The following is a 7,544-nucleotide window of genomic DNA, read 5'->3' as shown; positions in this document are numbered from 1 at the left end:
TAAGATAATCTTATTAGGAGACAATCCATGGGGTAAGAGGAAAAAAGAAACAATTTACTGTGTTATATCTATTCATTGCACAGTAGCTTCACCTGACTGTGAACTTTGGTATGCACTCAAGCACTGTGCTACTCAGAGTGAAGCAGCTGATATAAAAATCGGTACCTCAAAGTACAAGGTCATGGCCCTGTCCTGGAAAAGATTGGGTTGCTCTCATCAGATAAGGGGCTAGTGACTGCCCCTAGTAGAAGAGCTTAGATACTCGAAGGTCAGTCTGAGTAGCATGGTGGTGTAATGAGTAGCCCTGCTGTCTTACAGTGTTTGGATGGTGTGAGAAATGTGGGTTCAATTACCTGCTCAGTTGGTGTAGAGTTTGCATGTTCTGTCTGTGTGGGTTTGTGTGCATGGATATGCTGTCCTGGTTGACCGGTGACTCTAAGTCACCCCTGGTGTATGAGTAAGAGAGAGAGCATTTTACGGAAGTGTGGATGAGTGACCCATTGTAAGTAGTGTACCTAGCAACTCAAGGTGTAAGTCACCTTGCTGAATAAGGTGTGTGGGCTGATAACACTATATAGAGTTCATTGGAAATTGCTTTGGAGAAAAGTGTCTGCAAAGTGAAGTAATGGTAAAAGAGGCAGCTGGTAACGTAGTAGTTAGAGCTGCTGCCTTTGGATCCAAAGGTTGCAGGTTTTACTCTCACCTCCAGCTGTAGTACCCTTGAGCAAGGTATTTACCCTAAAAAATTGCTCCAGTTAAATTACCCAGCTGCATAAATGGGTAAACGATTGTTACCTTAGCATTGTAAGTTGCTTTGGAGAAAAGTGTCAGCTAAATGAATTAATGCAAGTGCATTTGCGTTGGAAAAGAGGAACAGGAAACTGTGCAGGTTGGTGGTGAATCAGCAGTTTTGCGGGCACTGTACTAACTTGCGGTGGTGAAGCGGGAGCTAAGCCTTTAGACAAAGCTTTGAGTTTACCATTTTTGACTAATGACTAAACGAAGGAGATTGCATATACAAAAGTCAGGGCTCTCCACAGAATTGATGTGCTTACTTGCCACGATGAGTTGAAGAGCCCCGAGATCACGGAAAGGCCTAGAGTAGAGTCACTGGTCCTCTGGATGGAGAGAAGTCAGTGAAGGTGGTTATTGCTTATGATTAGAGTATTTCCCTGTTAGCTCCTACTGGAGCTACAAAAGACATCTGGGAGGAGACCCTTGGTCAGCCTGAGGACACAGGGGGAGAATATATTTCTTGACTGCCCTGGAAATGCCTAGGGATCCCCCAGGAGAAGCTACAGATCGTTGATCAGGAAAGAACGGTTCGGGCCTGCCTACTCCGCCTGCTACCACCGCATCCCTCTATGAGACAAGCGGAAGGAAACAGACTGAGAGACGTGCTAACATATGTATAATGTAGCAGTGCACGAAGAATAATAGGATAACTGCTGTCATTATTTATAACCTTCCAGCTAGTTTAACGATGAGAAACCTACTGCATGAAGGATCCCTGTAAGAGACGAGGCAAGAGACAGGAGATGCAGTCGCCCGTTGCTGTGGGCTTTTATTTGCCCTTCGACAGGGGAGAAGGAAGGAGACGGGAAAGGGGGACCAGGGAACAGGTAGGGAGAGGTTTCGTGCTGGTCAGGGGGGCTGGGAGAGTCGGGACGCGGGTGTCGTCTCAGGGATTGGGTTCGGGTTCGCCTCATTCTCCTCCTCAGTCTCTCCCCCCTACTGCTGGGCACCGGGGAAGAAATAGGGAGTGAAATCAGCCCCAGCTGTGGCTGCTTTGCCCCCATCTCCGCCCCCTCCCCGGGCGGCCTCGGCGTGCTACAACCCCATTCACCCCTCCCTTTGCTAACCAATTATCCTGAGATTTAAAGAAAGAATATTTTGTTTTATTTGGAAATCAGATCTGGTATCAGTGCAGGCCGTTGCGAAGGTTGTTTGAACTAACGTGTCACTATTCCGGACCATCAAGCTCTAGATGCCAGATCTTACCGGCAGAACCAGTACCGGCTGAGGCAGTAACGCTCCACTTTGAGCTCTCTTTGTCTTTTCCTTTCACCCACCCTAAATCTCCTTCCTTCAGTTGAATGTGTTGCAAGGACGTCTGCCCCAACCATCCTAACCAATAGCAGCTATTTAGAACGCGCTGTTATGGCTCCATTTTCCTAAGCGCTCGAGTTCATCTCACTGGCTTCGTAATCATGCACTTGTGTTACGGGGATGATCTCCCATTACAATTCATCTGATTTGTTTTGTTTAGAAATAATTTGACTGTCAAAGGGGGGCTACACATATTTTAAAGAAATAACACCCTCCATAGAAATTCAGACCGAGAGCCATTTGGCACCGAAACTCTAATTAGATGCAGCAGGCTGAGTTCTTTGTGCCTGAAAAGCCCATCTCCACCTTCTGGTCAAATAACAACTCAGTGAAAGATTTTCAGCTCAGGTATAAACAAATCAGCGCTGCTAATGTGCTTGCTTTTCATGGGCGAGACTTAAGGTGGACTCCTGGGGGGATCATGCCTCGACTTGTCCCCGAAAGCAGAGGCGACCAACGCATGTCTCAAGAATTTGCTGCTGGCCTGCACGTGGAAAGTAATGTAACTCTCAGGAACCAACACACCTGTGAAACAGGTTTTTTCTTTCCCAACTGAACTCCTTCCTTTTATGATTTAATATAAAATATTTAAACTGAAATATAAAAAACTAACATTTAATCAATTTTCATATATTCTTCTTCTTCTTCTTCATATTATTTATTTATTTATTTATTTATTTATTTATTTATCTTACTTTTTCATTAAGTTGTCTGCTATGCATGTGTGCCAGGAATAATTAGCAAATTACTATCAGAGTAACGCCCTTTAATGCATTTCCACCACTCATAATGAGCTGGTAGAAAAATTCAAATAAAGAGTATGTTTAACATGTTCTAAACGCTCATTTCTATTACAATTACTAGATATGTCCTATATGCATAGTAAAAATACTAAATTAAATTGCAATATTTGCACTGCACACAGTATTGAGTACTTAACGTTAAAATCATAAAGGTAACATTTCCTGGAAATGTTTGCAAACTCAAAGCAGCTTTTTCAACTTTGGATTTTCACTGAAGATATGCTGTGGTACCTAACATGGGTAGGCGGTCTTTGTGATATCAATTATCAGATGAGCTTTTCCCAGGAAGAGGGGAAGTACTACAAAAGGCAAAATGAATAAGTTGCAGGGGCTGTAGCAACTGTCAGGTTAAGACATGTTGAACAATTCCCTCATGTTTACAACAAACATGCCCAAAAGCTATCTTCTGTACGAATGACATCATTTAGCTCTTCAGTTGACCCTGTAAACCCTAAAGTTAACTTTAGACTTTTGCAGTAAAGCTTGTTTTGATGCTGCAGGGCAGTTCTAAAATCTGAAATCGATGCACATTTGCATAGCATATGGTAATGTATAGTGTAAGTCAAAATGTACGTACCTACTACAATGTTTTCAAAAAGTTAAAACATGAAAAATTGTTAAAACATTATTGATTACTAAAACATTGCAGATACTTTCTGACTTACCCTCACACATAGTTATAGATGTACAGTATATATATGTTTAAAATATATAGTCTTTTTATTTCAATCAATTTATAAAGCTGACATTTGCTTAGTCTGGAATATTCACACGAAAAACGCAGCAGTTTCATTAGTCAATTAAACAGAATGTTTGAATATTCAATGAATTAAGCAAAATAGATTAAATTTGTACGTTCATCACTTTTTATCTTTATTTATAGAGCAAACATATTTATTAGAATCAAAATACATCATGTTTTAACATAATTTTTCTACACTTTTTTTTTCAGAAATTAATAAGCATAGTTTTTCTCCCCACTTATGGGAAACAATTTTGCTCAGTTTATTAGAAAATCAGTATAATCAGATAATTTTTCTTAGTAGACTGTGTGAAATGAATTTAGTTGACTTAAGTGATACTTTCAATTGTTAGTCTGAGATAAGTTTATTTTCCATACATTCTGTAAATCTCTGCAAAGTTATTTGCACAATTCCATACTTCCTCTTCGGACTACAGTTCCTTTAGATATTGGAGGTTAGTTCAGTAAAAGAAACTGAAAACCAAATAATATAAAATAAAGTCAAATTTAGAGATTGACAGGTTTTTAAACACTTTTATTGGATTTGATACCTATTTTAACAAATTATACTAAATTATATGTACTATATTAATTTTTTTTAAAATTTATAATCCATTGGCTGTATAAAATACATTTTATCAGATTACATTTACATTTACATTTATTCATTTAGCAGACGCTTTTCTCAAAAGCAACGTACATGTAGAGAATACAATGTGTGCATTACCTTAGGAGAAAGAGACACAGCTGCAGATATGTGATGCTTAGTACAGTTAGTTTGTTTCTTTCCACTATATGCACCTACGTTCATCGCACAAGTAGCTGCATAAAACTTTACCAAAATATTTCTAATTCCTAATCACCTTTCTAGCAGTTTTTTTTTTTTTGAGAAACATATAAACAATATGTTAGAGATTACTTTTTAGTTATTATTTAGATTTGTTAGAGATTATAAAGATTACTGACCTAAACTGATACTGTAAGAATTCCATACTGTATAAACGGGCAAATCATTGTGAAGTTGATTATCTAGCAGTATCAAACTGCTTTAGACAAAGGTTAAGCTGAATAAAAATTCATAAAATTAATGTACCCTATTACAAAATTGCTCCAGAGTGTGTGAGTGCCCTGCAATGGATTGGGATCCCATGAAGGGAGGATACCACCTTATATCCCTGGCTTCCTGGGATAGGCTCTGGACCACCATGACCCTGCACTGGATAAGGGTAACTGAAAATGCATGGAGAGATATATGGATGGATGAATGCATCGGCTTTGTCAAATTTCTATTTCCACCTTACAATGGGTGATTTTAGCTACTGATTTAGTCTACAAAACGGAGGGAGCTGTAGGTGCAGGTATCCGGTTTTCACCATCATGTTAGTGTCTGATGATGTTGAAAATCTCCAAACGTGAGTAATGCTTTACTTTGTTTTTACCACATGACTGAGCATTGCTCTCCACTCCTCATTGTTAGTGTGAACCTACTTCAGTACTGTTGGGGGTATAAAAATGTCCATATTTCACCACTGAAAACATTATAATTAACTTTGTTGAGTGTTTGAAGAGGGCTGCTGCAAAGGTGCAGCCACCCCTAAAAACTCATGTATTTGGGTTATTAACTATATTGTAATTTACCAGAAATAATTTACAAGCTTTCTTAACTTCTGTGAGTTATATGACATTAATTTCCTGCTTATTTATACATTTGTATTTATTGCTTGACTAGAAAACATCTAATGTTACCAGTATACATAAGAAAGGTAAAAACTTTTTGCTAATTACCTGTTGATGTGCAATAGTTTGTACCCCTCAGATTGTAACAGTTAAGAATTTTACCTTTAAGAGTTTACACTGAAAGCCTGTCCCACTCTGCAGGGTTGTTGAGAGCTACAATCTTTCTTTTAGTCAATGGAATACAGAAATGCACAATATTCTAAGGTTACAAGATTCCTGAACTATTGTTTAACAAAAAATTTCAATTTCTTTTGGACTGGCATGATGTTTTGTATGTCTGTACACAAATTTCTTGAAGTATATAACGTTGGATAATTTTCAAAAGTTTTTTCTTCATTATAATTTCCCCTTCATTAAAAGTAAGCAATAAAAGGTCAATATTAAAATATTATTCTTTACTAGTTTCTTTGAAAATGATATTAAAAGCTCTTCATTAAACTAGATTGATTTAACATGAATTAAAAATAAATGCAAGGATCAAAGAATGCTGCACAAACATTGTCCAAAGTACAGGGTAATTGGTATAAAAACAATATAGCAGACTTATATTAAATTGTGAGCAGGTTGAAAGGAAGGGGACAAAGTAACATTTCTAATCCATTCTTCATGGCTGTGCAGTCGCTGGAGAGGATTAGTAGAGGTCCATATTCATGCACTCTCTGAATGTATGGGAAAAGGGCACGGATGGAGTTCCAGTATCCAGAGAGGCTGCTTGTTGACAAAATGATTTTTCAATAGAAGGAAAGGAATCATTTGCATAACAATTATGGGAACTGCAAGGAACTAATTTTCAGTAGCAGCAAAAGGGGGGAAAAATCATAATGAAGTGACAGCATCGAGTACTGAATATTTTATGAAGTTTATACTGACTTGTTGGATTATATCACATCTAAAACATTTCTTGGAATTGTTATTTTGCTTAGAAATTTCTTTTGCTTTATTTTACTGCATGTACAGTGCAATATGTTTCATCCAATTATTTTCCAATACATTCATACTTTATCCAATTATTTGCAGATGTGGCTTTTATAACACAGAAAACATATTGAACTATTAATATTTTATCCTGCCTCCATACAATGGAAAATACATTAGAAAAAACAATGCATTACACAGAAAGTAAAATCATGTAGTATTCCTGAATGAAGATACTTCACAGTCCGTAAGACAATTCGCTAACTTTCCACAACTAAAAAAAGAAAACATCACTATAGATATTAGAATGTAAAGCCCTAAACTGTAAAACAACAGCTCTAACTATTCTCCCTTATAAAACAGAAAATATAAAAATACTTTATAATATCAATATGTTCATACTATAACTAACCTGATATTAGTTATAGTATGAACATTATATTATTATACAGTATTTTTAAATTATCTATTTTATAAGTTATATTATTATATTATCTATTTTACAACAGGTGGCACAGCAGGTAGCGCTGCTCTCTTACAGTGCCTGGTTGGTGCGAGAGAACGTGGGTTCCATCCCCGCTCAGTCTGTGTGGAGTTTGCATGTTCTCTCCCTGTCTGTGTGGGTTCCCTCCGGGTGCTCTGGTTTCCTCCCACAGTCCAAAGACATGCTGTTCAGGTTCACCCATGGTGTGTGAGTGACAGAGAGAGTGTGTGTTCTACTGATGTATGGGGATGAGTGACCCATTGTAAGTAGTGTATCTAGCAGTGTAAGTCAGCTTAGTGAATAAGGTGTGTGGGCTCATAACACCAAAGTTCACTGAAAGTCGCCTTTGGCAAAGGAGTCAGCTAAACAATAAGTACTTATCATAATAATGACAAGCAGCGGGTAGTTTAGAGCCGCCACCTTGCAAAAGATGCTTCTAGGTTCAACCCCCGTCCCTGGAGTAACTTTAAGGTTTTTCCCCTCCGCAGAAATACCCCGTTGTAATGGTAACGGTAAGTAATTGCAAAATCGATTATCTGATTACCTGACAAAAGGGTTCAGCAAGAGAAGGTTATTAATTATTAATATCAGTAATGAAGGAAGAGAAGTGTGGGGTGTTTTGACAGCAAGCGATGTCAACTGTTAATTAAAGTACAGTAACATGCCTTTTCACAGCACGACGATCTCGTGTGTGTGTTTCGTCTTTAAAGAGCGTTGCCCCCCACTACCCGCACCCCCACCTCCAAGCCCCGCC

This window comes from Scleropages formosus, chromosome 10 (genome assembly GCF_900964775.1).
Source record: "Scleropages formosus chromosome 10, fSclFor1.1, whole genome shotgun sequence".
In the NCBI taxonomy this organism is placed as follows: Eukaryota; Metazoa; Chordata; class Actinopteri; order Osteoglossiformes; family Osteoglossidae; genus Scleropages; species Scleropages formosus.
Note: the sequence above shows the minus strand (reverse complement) of the source record.